This window comes from Apteryx rowi, unplaced genomic scaffold, assembly GCF_003343035.1.
Source record: "Apteryx rowi isolate R43461 unplaced genomic scaffold, aptRow1 scaffold_10, whole genome shotgun sequence".
In the NCBI taxonomy this organism is placed as follows: domain Eukaryota; kingdom Metazoa; phylum Chordata; class Aves; order Apterygiformes; family Apterygidae; genus Apteryx; species Apteryx rowi.
Window position 1 is genome coordinate 4,113,286 of NW_020447197.1, and position 12,013 is coordinate 4,125,298.

A 12,013-nucleotide genomic window follows, 5' to 3' on the forward strand; every position below is an offset into this window, starting at 1 on the left:
TTTAGAACACACTGAATATTCAAGTTTCAAGGCAGATAACAGTAAAATATATCRGTGCTTAGTTGCAAATACCAGCCTGATATCTCAAAGGCCCAAATGTTACAGGTGTCCCCGCACTGGGCAGGGTGCTGCTGTTGGGAGCCCTCCTGCTGCCCCCCGACTGCACATCGCGCTGCGTAGGAGTTCTTCGCAGAGCTGGCGATTCACAGTGCAGGGTAGATTAACAATTCTACTTAATGATATTGTAATGCTACTAATCCGAGGGCTGTCTGAAAAGCTTAAAATGTTCAAAACATTTGTCAGTAAAACATTGATCTCTCTTTATAGAATATTTAAGTGTTGCTTATTAATTTTTTTTCTTCCTTTTCTCCTAGGATCCTGCAGGAATCTTTGAACTGGTGGAGCTTGTTGGCAATGGTACATATGGGCAGGTTTATAAGGTAAGGGCTCTGTGTGTGTCTGAAGCAATCCTAGTTCCTTAGGCCATATGTTAAATATGGAGCATCCCAGTGTATCAGCTAGGTTAGGTTCAACCAGTTTCAGGCCTGACAAGAAACCTTGCTGAACTTCTGCTTTTTGGTCTTGTGTTCAAGTACTGTGTAGCACACAGAGCTCTTACAAATAAGCAATTCATATCAGTTCTGAAACTGTCACTAAAAAATGAATAACTTTTTTTTTTTTTTCTCCCCCCAATTGCTTTTTATTGATTATGTGATGAGGAGGGAGTGAAGAGTCTGTAGTTTAATAGATGAATCTTGATCTTTTCTGAAGAGCTGAGTTTACAGCTGCAATAGCTTACAAAATGAGTTTGTTACAGTCTGGTGCTCTGCTCTTACCATGAGGCTAGCATGCGGCCTGGGTGCCTCACTTTCTACTCARCAGAAACCCACTGCAGGAGGAAAACACAAAACTCAATAGGTTTGCTTTAACACTTCTATTAACATCTGGAAGCAACTTTCCAAATGGGAATACTGTGGAGAATGGAATTTTAAGCCCATAAACTTCTCTGAAAATGTTTAAAATGCCCACACTTTGCTAAGTTACATCTCCTGTCCCAAACACCTTAAGTGTGAGAGATTTCCAGAATTTGATTTCTTGGTGGGTTTTTGTGGATTTTGGGGGGGAAAGGAGGGTGTTGAGGAGGAACTGAATCATTTCAAAGCTTGGATTTATCTGCACTTGGTATATGATGCAAAGATGAGAGTTTAGAAGGTCACTGTGATGTTTCTTGGCACAGATGCACATAGAATTTGGCTACTGTTTTGGGTCTTCTGGGCAACAGTAGCTCCTCTGGGCCATGTTCTCCCAAGGCTTCTGTATGTGTGAACCCTAGTTCTGTATATGTGCACCTGGATTCACGTGTGCACACACAGGGAGCTCATATTTACATGTCATGCCTCTATTCTCTTTTGACTATACAGAATATATTCACGTGCTCATCATCACTCTGAAAGCATAACTCTTGCCTGTCATGCGCTAAAAGACAGTAGGCTGCTCCTAATGAGGAGAAGAAGGGAAGTGTGCTTAAAAAGCTACCTGTCAGGAAATATTTGTTCTGAATTCTGCTTTCCCCATCCTCCCACTGCTGTAGGCTAATCCCATCAATATGATGATAGAAGAATTTAAGTGAACAGAGGATGAACTGAAACTTCTGGAGTTTAAAATGTATGAATTTTTGAACTGGAATAAGTTTAAGAAAAACAAAAACAAACCCCCCAAACCCTTCTTATCAAGGTTGTTATATTCTAGGGAGCCTTCCCCTCTGCTGTTTTTTTGAAGGCAGTTGTTTTTCTCCGAGAGGATGATAGAACAATGGAAATAGCAGCACTTTCTCAATCGCTGTGGCCAGCCACATGAGCTTGCTTCTAACCTGTTTTTCTTTTCAGCTGCTAAAATAATGGTAGAGGGTGACCTAATTTTAACTTGTGCATATTTCTAACAATCAGTGGAAACTATGTGACTGTAACGGCCTTTTGAAAGCGTAATGTTTTTGTGGAAAGCAGAAAAGGGAAATAAACTATCTAATGCTTGCGCTGTTCTTTGCACAACTCTACTAATCATGTTTCCTGTTGCAGTATTTGATTCTTTCCGTGTGTCTATGTATTGTTGAAGGGGGGCTGGGGAAGAAACATCTAGAAGCACTGAAGTGTAGATTTTCCAGGAGGTAATATATTCTGAACACTTTGGTGTTCCCTTTTCTCATTCTGTACAAAAACAATCCTCCTCTTAACTGTTTTTAACTTACTGGAGTAATCAGATTGTCCTCCAAATGATTCACATGATACCAGTGCCAGACAGGATGGTGACTGGGAGGGGGAAAAGCTGCTGTCCAAACCAAATTAGTAAGTATTGAGTTATGAATTCATGCTAAGACTGGATTCACTTAAATTGAAGCCTTGGGATAGAACAAGTGGGTATAAACCAAAGGTAACTTTACAGTGTCCCACCCTAAAAGCTGGTGCGGAAATAAGATCTTGTGGTTCTTTTCCACCAGATATCACCACTGTATTTATCTCTTGCAGCAAAACAGATAGATCAATTTTCAAGACACTTAGACCCTTTGGCTCCTTTCTAAAAAAAAATATTTCAGAAGTCATTGTTACCTAGGAGGTAGTATCTACTGTATTTAGGTTATTGTCCCACAACCATTTTAAACCAATCTAAATCACATCTGGGATATTCCCACCCCTCTGTGCCGGTGCTATCTGAGGTGTACGCATTGCTATCCTCTTTCAAGTTTCTGCTTGTTTTCTCTCTAGTTATATTCTAGTTGTGAAAAATAAAATTTATTGTGGTGCCCAGTCTGTGTCTTGCTTCTTAGGCTGGGCTTTCACATTTAAGCCTTGCGCACCCCTATGCTGCCTGTATTCTATGTGCTAGGAGCGACTGCCATCACACAGGAAGGGGTCCACAAGCTTAGAGCTCCTAGGGAATTTGTGTCTGTGTAGTTACTTGAAAGTCTATTCCATACTGAGCAGGGGCAGCAGAAGGGATGATGGCCTGAAGAGCCTGTGCAGACACCTGGGAATGTTTGAGTAAGATGTGCAGAATAACTGAGAAGATGTGCAGAATAACTGAGACCATATGTCCTAAGAGGTGGAATAAAGAAATGAGACCTGTTCCTGCTGCCCTTGCTTTGAATCTGTGGTGGAAGTCACCCCCCTTTCTACTGCTGATCCTACTCTCTCGAACAAGAAGACTAGCTCTGCCTTTGGCCCTATGGAAGGTGCCACAGGTGGGAAAAGGCAAAATTGAGATATTTATTCCAGGCAGGGTAGAGGATCTTACGTTTGTTTGCTGCAGATCTGCAGAAGCAGAACGATAGCCCTGCTATTCTTGGAGAAAACTTGACTTTAACAGCAAAAGCTCTAACATTGCCACAGTTATATTTGCAAGGACACTTTTAATCTCTGACACAGTAACCAGTCTGGCTGCCAGGACCTAGAAAGAACTGGGTCTGAGTGGCAAGGGCCTGCAAGGTTTATAGTGCAACATGAAAACCTTCCATTTGCATTGATAAAAAATGCATGGTTATATTGTTCTGATGACTGAATGATATAACAACCTTGACAGGATGAGGATTCTGAGAAATGTTTCTTAGTACAGCAATAATAAGAGCAATCAGAGCAGTGGCATAAGAAAGTGCTGTAAGAGAAACTTGCTTTTTTTCCCCTCCGCCACATTTCATCATTCTTTGTTTCCCAGTGTGTGGGGGTTGATTGTGATTTTGGGGGAAGGTAATGAAAACCATAGCAAAGTGCTTTTCGTATCAGCATTTTTTCCATCTACCTAGTCCAAAACTGCCACACACAAAAGAGAATTTCAGAACTGTTAGTACGTTCACGTTTTAGTTCAATGTAGGTCCAATATGACATCCCTGTGAAGCACCTTTTTTTCCTCTATATTATGTGAGGCAGGCAAATACAACAGACTGTTAATTGCTGAAGACTTTTAGACATTGCCTCTAGAAGATCCTGTATGGTGATTCCGTGCAGTACTTATCAATGGATGGTCTCAGTAATCGCATCCTATGGACAACTTACGGGTAAATGTCTGTAAAATTGTTTTGAGTCCCAGGAGTCAAAAAGGTATTTAATGTACCTAGAATGGAGATGCAAGGTTCAAGCAGGTGGTTGCACAACTCTAGTGTGGGAGCTCTCCACACTCGGTTCTGTTCTCTAACAGAACCAAGTTCATACCCAGACTTTCTGGGCCATGGGCCATTATTTCTCAAAATATGCTGAATTCAAACTTTTCGGGTAGAAGCACTACCAAGCATTGTGTCCCATGACCAACTCTAGACTGTTTATGATTGCTGGTAGGTCATGGAGCGATCTCAGAAACCATGGTGTTAGAGAGGTTGGGTAGCCCCTGCCGCAGCGCATGCGTTCTCCTGACTAGTAGGAGAAAAGATGAGGTGGCCACGTCTGGTGCATGTGAACAGCTTCCAAGGGGAGTGCACAGCCTCTGCTGAAGTTGCGGCTGCTACACCTTGTCTGCTCTCACTGCACGTGCTAGGGTAAAGCTAGCTGCCTGGGTTGCTTTGATCCTACTTTCTGGGTCTTGATTTGAAGATACCGTTAAGGAGGTGTACGATGCTTGTGTAGATCAAAGCYTCTTTCTCTGAGGCTTGTGCCCCTGAGGGAAAGGTACCTTGTTTGGATTTATCTCTCTGTTTTCAAGTAAAGGCCTTTCTTTGCTAAAGGACTGCAGGTTAAAGAATTGTCTTGGTGGTTCTCTGGAGTATCTGCAGGAGACTGAATCTCAGTCTTGCTTTGGCTCTACATCAGCGACAGCTGAATGCTAGAAAAAGCCTTATCAGTAACCCRTTCCTGTATCTCTCCCCTTCCCACAACTGGAGTCTTTGGCCTCAAGTAATTGCAGAGAGAATGAGTGTTCCTTGTTCACTGCCTAACAATCTCCTGTGAATAGCTTGATTTTTATTTTGATGAGAGACCACACTGGTGATGGTTTATCTCTCTAATTGAATTGGAAGTGTTTCTTTATTTTCAAATAATCCTGCATCTAATGGAACAGATTGTGAACTAATTTTGACAAAAGACTTGGGCACTTGCTAGCTGCAGTTTAACACTGTTGCAGTGTGGGATTTTTGTGACTTTTGGATTTTATTTTTTTTCCTCTAGGTGTTCAAAGAAATGGCTAACAGGAATACAATGAATTGGTCTTAGGGAGTTGAGCCATTGCCTTACTGTTTTTCAGTGGGTATTTGATGAATGAAAGCAAAACTGTCAACACAAAAATCACTAAACCACCTTTAGAGCATTATCTAAAGTGGGTGGAAATACTTCTTGTATACTGCGTAATACTGTTATTACTGTTTATCTCTACTTTGCATTCGAGAGCAAGCAAAAGGCCCTTAAAATACTAGTAGTCATAGTACTTATGATTGCATGGATAAATCACATCATCAAGGCTAGAACTTCTGGTGTGCAAAACACCCCAATAAATATGCAAGTTGAAACTAAAACAATCTGAGATTACTCAGAAATACCTTTCCAGCAGATTGTTCCAAGACTTGGGGAAAACATTCAGTGGGCTAGTTATTGTGTGTTAAATAATTTGAACACTGGGGGATTGCTTTAGTTTTTACTGGCAGTTTTATTTGGGTGACTATCTGGGAGTTCCTTGCTGCTGCATGGTGGGAGTGTGCTCCTGAAGAGGGGAGTAGCAGTTGCTCAGGTCTGTTCTTGGCTCTGGCCATACAAACTCTTGCACACGCACGACTTTGCTGGTGTATGCAGCCTCGCAAAGCTGGATTTGGATGCAGTCTTCTCAATAGTGAAATTAATGTGCTAAAGGCTTTGCAGTATTTAACTTGCACTGTTGTTTGAAGCACACCCTGTACTGAAGAAGGAGGGCATGGTTCACAAGCAGTTACCTAATGCTACTTTAGACTTTTATGTGCTTCACTTTAATCAGAAATTCAGGGGTGTAGTAGCAACTAGGGTTGCTACTAGATGCAAGACTTGAGTAAGATCTTTTCTCCGGCCTTCTCACTTCTTCCTCGCTCCACCAGCACTGGGGTCAATCCCTAAGGCAGGAGGCATCTGCTGCCCTCACAGCGCTCCTTGTGAAGGGCTCCGCACTTTTAATGTTGGGAAGGAGACAGCCGCACAGGAGCAAGAGAAAACAGATGAACTATTATGTTATTGGCAATGYTAAGCTTGAGACATAACCCTACAGGAAAACACAAAAAAATCAGTAAATAGGTCTAGTGGTAACTGTAACTCTCTCGCCTTATGTACGGTTGTACAGCATTGAATAGGGAAATAAATGATGTTAAGATTACATAGTCACGTGCTTCTCCTCAACCGTACCAGGAGGACAATGTTCATTATTGCCAAATGCTCCTGGCTTTACTTGGTGTACTGGAGACGTGGCTCTCCGTTTACAGCTGTAGCAAGGCTTTATTTTACTGGGTACGCGATGCAGTACTGTGGGCTAACTCCATAACTGCACAATAACTATTGATTGTTTAATTAGCTGGTAAATGCCGTATAATCGCTAAGCCATTACACAGTATTATTCTGCGCTCGCGTTCAAAGCATGCAGGATCTGCGAGGCACCCAGCTGCTGCCCCGGGAGCCAGCTCCTTGGTGGCTGTGGGGTGGGAGAAGGGATGGAGGATTGCTTGGATCGGGGGTTTCTTTGCCCCATCCCCAAGCTGGTCCCGTTGCCGAAGGGTTGGGAGCTGCTCCTGCAGGATTGCCAGCACCGGGGAGCGCTGGGCTGCCTTTGCCCAGYGCAGACGCCTCCTGGGGACACCCCGAAGCCCACCCTTGCCTTTTACTGGCGTTTTGCTGGGGAAAGGGGGACGCTACGAGGGGGTGAGGGGCTCCCCCGCTCCCTTGGCCTTTCTGTTCCTCTAGCATAACGGGGTCCGGGACGTAGAGCAGACAGCGTTTGACTCCCCGTGGCAGCCTCTGGGAAGGCATAAAACCGGTATCCCGAATCCTGCGGTGCCGCGGCGGCAGCTCGCTAATGGTTTCTGCGCTCGCTGCGGACAGCCTTGCAAACCGGGGGCTACGGGCAGGGCTGGCTAAACCCAGGGAGCGTTTGTCGGGAGGAAAAGCGTTTCAGAAGTTTTTATGATTACAAGCCCAGCGTATATTTAAAGCTCAGCTTCCGTTCTGGAGTTTGCTTTTAGGCCCAAGTTAGGCAGCCATTTGCAGGGGACRACACAATATCCTTGCGCTTGCTGTCTGTATCACAGTGTTATGTATGTCTGGGGTWCTATATGGGGGGAAAATGGCGGAAAAAATGCATCCCAAGTCAGTTCTTACCCTGTTTTTACCTAACTGGCATTTGTCTGAAGCCAGGACTGATTAATCTGGAGGCAAACCCCCATGTTTGGCCCAGTAGATCAGTTTGATGAAAAGCATGTGTGTATGAGAAAGTAAATAAAGTATTTGAAGTTCAGAATTGCCTGTTCCTAGCTTCCAGTGGAGCCTTCTCAAGAAATTTTGGTGCATGGGTCAAACCACGGAGATTGTCATGGGAGCAGGCCTCTTCCCGGTAGTACTGTCCCTGAATTTGGAGATGCCAACCGAGCCGGGATGACGGATGTGCTGCTCTTTCAGATGCTGTGGTTCATGTGCCGTTTTGCATGTCCATACCCTGAAAGCCCTGCTGCCTCTGGCTATTCCTCAGGGTGCTGCTGTGAGTCTCACCCCTGAGGGCTGTAGAGTAACAGGTGAATATGCCAAAGAATGACTTTTTAAGGACTTTTTTTTTTCTTTTATATTTTTGGGGGGAAGGAAGAGAGAAAATAACTGATGAGCAGGGTTGTGCAGTGCTTATCCTGCCACTGGTCTGGCCCAGGGGAAAGCCAGGCTGCTGTTGTGTCCTCACGTGTTGGGCCACTGCACAGCCACGGAGAGAGCAGAGACACTGCAGATTCCTGGGTCACTATTAGTAGACCCTGGGAGAGTTTGAATAATTAGTGCGAGTCAAGGATGGCATTAATTGTTTCCAGTAATTGGTTGTTTTATTATCTCCCTTTCTGAAAGACTGATGGCCAGTAGTTTGGTAATTAATCACTGTTGCTTTTAGCCGTGTGGAAAAAGTTACCATGCTGCACAAAATTATTATTTCCTGGGGGGATTGTTACTGTAAAGAATTAATCTTAGTTTATACACACAGCTTTTATAGCTGAAGACTAACTGCCGTGAGTTGCTTGAGAGACCAGGCTGAATGCATGAAAACCACACGCGGTTCCTGCGAACTGGGCTAATGTTATTGGCTGCCTCTTGTCTAAATAACCATCCTGTGGTGGAGACTGCTGCAATGTAGTCCTGAGCGAGCCTAGAGCATGTAGCGTGAGGTTTGATGTGCCGTTGTAGTCATTCTTCAGGGCCCCGCCGCCTTAAATCTGAACAGCTCCAACCCTGGAAGGCCAACTGCTGCCTCTTAGGGTGCATTTAAAGCATTTCATTTGTAAACAACACGAAGATGAAAAAAGGGAACTGTGTCATTGTAAATTTTGGGTGTTGCTTGAGCCCGTTATATTCTTGGAGTGTTGTATCCTCAGCTTTGGGTCAGCTCTTTCAGTCTCCAACCTCTTCTACGGAGTTTGCTTTTGCCGCTTGTCACGGCGGGCTGTGAACGTAACTGCGTGTGCATGCGTGCGTGTGTCCATCCATCGTCACGGGCTGATGGTCAGTACAGACTACGGAAGACGTGGTGGGGTTGTCCTAGGTAGCCTCCCATTCGGATTGCTTTGTATTACCCAGAAAGCAGCATGGTTAAAGCGACGCGAATACAGCGTTCCCCGTCCAGTGTTGTTGAAGAGCGGTGCTGCTCTTGCCGTAGCCCTTCAGTATCGACGCGGTTTTGGCAGTGGCTGCGACCCTGCACATCCACATCGGGTAGCCCAGGCTCCCGTAGTCGGATCTGTGCAGGTGGGCACCCATACCATTCGTGGTAGTACCTTCAAGGCTGCGTAAGGACCGTGAGGGTTTGACTGGATTTATAAGACTTACCAGCTGCTTTATAATCCTGTATTAGAAGAAGAGTATTAAATATTAAGCCATCGCTTCCTCTCTGATGGCTCCCTGTGTTATGGGAAAGGCGGTGCCCGTCGTGGTGGCGCGGTGTGAGCCTGCGTGCCGGCGGCGGTGCCCACCGCCACGGGTGCCTCCTCTTACATGGGCAGGGGCTCCCAGGGGTGGTTTTGTGAATTTTTATCTGTTCTTATTGGGTCGCAAGGGAGGGCTGGGCTACCCTACTACTATATGATAATGCACGCTAGCGTTATCAGAATGAAAACGGGTGACCTCAATTTATCAGCTTCCCTGTAATTTTAAAATATCCTAAGAGGAGGTCCTTCCCTTGCTGATTCAAATGGTGTGTCTCTAAAATGTGGACTTGTTTTTGCCATACAGGCAGTGAAGTCTGAACTGGAAAATGCTTAAAATGATGTTTCATTAAAAAAAATTTTTTTAAAGCAAAAAAAAAAGCAAAAAAGAAAAGAAAAGCTTTGTTACCAGAGCAACTGGTACATCTTGTGCTGCTTCGTTTCTCTGAAACACACAGAGAACCCTCAACCCTCCCTCCCCCCGAGGAACCAGCCCACACACACCTACGCACCAATATGTCACATTAACTTCTCTGCTTCCTGAATAATATAAGGAAAGGTGCTTTTTACATTTCAACCCTATAGAACACAGATTATAAATTGTGATTTAAAATGTTCCTGAATTAATTTGTCTCTCTCTCCCCTTGCCCCCTCCAGAGTTTGTAATGGGTAAGGGCAGGGTGAGGGTCATGAGCAGAATGATGCATCTGTGAAAGGACACTTGTCCGCTGTCCCTCGTGTTGCTTTGTGCTCTGCCTTTGCAAATGCTGTGCAATTTAGCAAGACAAAAATACCTGCAATGGCATGGGGAAAAAAAGCTGCCTTTGAAGGTGCTGAACAAAGCCGAGAGCACGCGGCAGAGCACAGAGGACGCGGAAAAGGTGATTTCCTGGTAGTGACTCTTGCAGTGCTGTTTGTGTGGGCGCCGTGCATGGTTGAGGGAGGTGGAGGAGTTTGGAGAAGAGCCCTCTCCCCAGCAGGTTGGGATTAAAGGATGTTTCATGCAAGCAACCGCTCTGCAGATGTCTTGAACATCCACCATTTCTAGTTCGTTCTCCATCTATCCCGTAGGGCGGACTGGACTAGAAACGCCAGTCTGTCTCCTCTCTCTCAGCTCTTCTCATGGACTTTGAAAGTGGACCAAAACATTGATGAGCTATAAAGCCCCTGTATCCATAGATTATGTGATCGTGGGCCAATGTTGCTGGATGTRTGATCTGTTTTATGCTAAAGGAGCCACAGCAGAATAGTCTGGGATGACTAAATAGTGAAAACTCAAAAAAAAAAAAAAATTTCTGCATAAAGGCCTCCAAACCTCCCAGGAAAATTTTTTTCTGAAGACAAACTATGCTATGTGAATTGTCAGGATGACCTGTGCCATCTGAGAAGAACGGAAAACAAAATATACAAAATTTTTTATATGGTAGCCTTATAACCTGCTGCAGACTGAGCTACGGCGTGGCTCCCTTCTCCTCTGTGTTTCCTGAAAGCTGGTGTACTTCCTTTCAGTCCCTCCATGCAGCAGGTTTCGCGTTGTGAACACGTGCATGCTCTGTCCACGCAGCGATGCAGCGTGGTGGTAGTCTGAAACTTGAGTCGATCGTTTGCTGATCCTCCATGCAAAGAAATGGAAGAGACCAAAGTCCCTTGGGATAATCCGAGTGCTTGCTTGTGTGGCCCCGTTTGACATTGCTCAGAGTCACTATGCTTTGGTCAGGCTCGTTGTGCCTGTTCACGGCGACGTACCTGTGCATACGACCTCCAACTGTGTTCCTGAACCTGGGAGGCAGGGCATGAGTGGAGCCGTCTAGAAAATGGCCAGCTTTTCAAAATTGGGGTTATTCCATGGGAAAGCATCGCTCTCCGTTGCAGGAAGTGTAACTTTTTGTCCTGTTGAAGCTTTCATGGCTGTAGTCACCTTTATACCTTATAGTAGTATGATTGTGGCCAGTGGGTGAGGTTTGGTTCCTCTAAGGGTCTAGTGAATTATAATGAATCTCCTGTTAGAGTAATTTGATTTAATGGCAGCCCTGGCCTGCAGGAAAGCAGATGAGGAGGACGCATCCAGCTCTAAGTAGACACTGGTGCCTGTTGAGTTTTTGTTGACTTGCTTATAATATTTAATGAGTGTGAAGTTAATCTAGTGAACTGGAGCCTGATCTAGTGTACAGGAAACCTGGGCTCGGGTCCCTGCTGCTATAAACTTCTTTTGGTAAATCACTTGTCTTCCCTCTCCTTACCCTCCTCCCAATAAAATCAGAATAAGAGCAGTGTAGGGGGTGATCTGTGGGTAAAAACTGGGAGATGTTTCATGGCAAAAGTGTTGGAAAACCACGAATGTAAAGAGCTAGTGTGTTAGGTGTGGTGGTACCAACATTTTGAAGACTAATGCTTAAGGCATAAGGCTGGTTTCCGCAGGAGCCACATATAGCAGTGAAGGAGTTAACTGAGCAGCCAGACCACAGAACCATATTTGGTCACTGCCCAGTGAGATACACAGTGCCTTAGTCTCCCATTAATAGGTCAGCCTAACAAAACTGCTCTAAACATTTTAAAAATGCATTGCAAAGTAGATTTTGGTCCTGGGAGGTGTTGTGTTCCTCCAGGCTCCAAAATTGCCACTCTCAGCTAAGAAGCCAGGCTCAGAAGAGGACTTTCAGAAAGTTTAGGGGAGGGAAGGAGGGGGAGCACTATCCTGTGAACGTTGGTTCAGGCTGCGTATTCGAGGCTTTCATGCTTGCTGGAGTGTTTGTCTTCAGAGACGTTTCTTGCTTGTCATTTTTTATATCTTTTCAAATTTTGATGCAATTTGACTTGCTGCTGAGGTCTGACTCTGCAGCACTGAAGGAAAGAGATGCCTAAGGGGAGCCAGTTGGATCTCTGCATCTTCTCCTAGTTACGCTTTGAAAGCTTGCT

At 44.8% G+C, this 12,013-nt stretch overlaps 1 protein-coding gene across 3 annotated transcripts in view; it reads left to right on the plus strand.

Moving 5' to 3' along the window:
- The first annotated feature begins 379 nt into the window (after positions 1-379).
- TNIK (TRAF2 and NCK interacting kinase) overlaps positions 380-12,013 on the plus strand; it is a 171,207-nt gene continuing 159,573 nt past the window's right edge. For all 3 annotated transcript variants that reach the window (XM_026060818.1, XM_026060826.1, XM_026060835.1), the window contains exon 1: positions 380-440. The gene's annotated coding sequence lies outside the window, so the exon portion shown is untranslated. The remainder of the gene's footprint in view (positions 441-12,013) is intronic.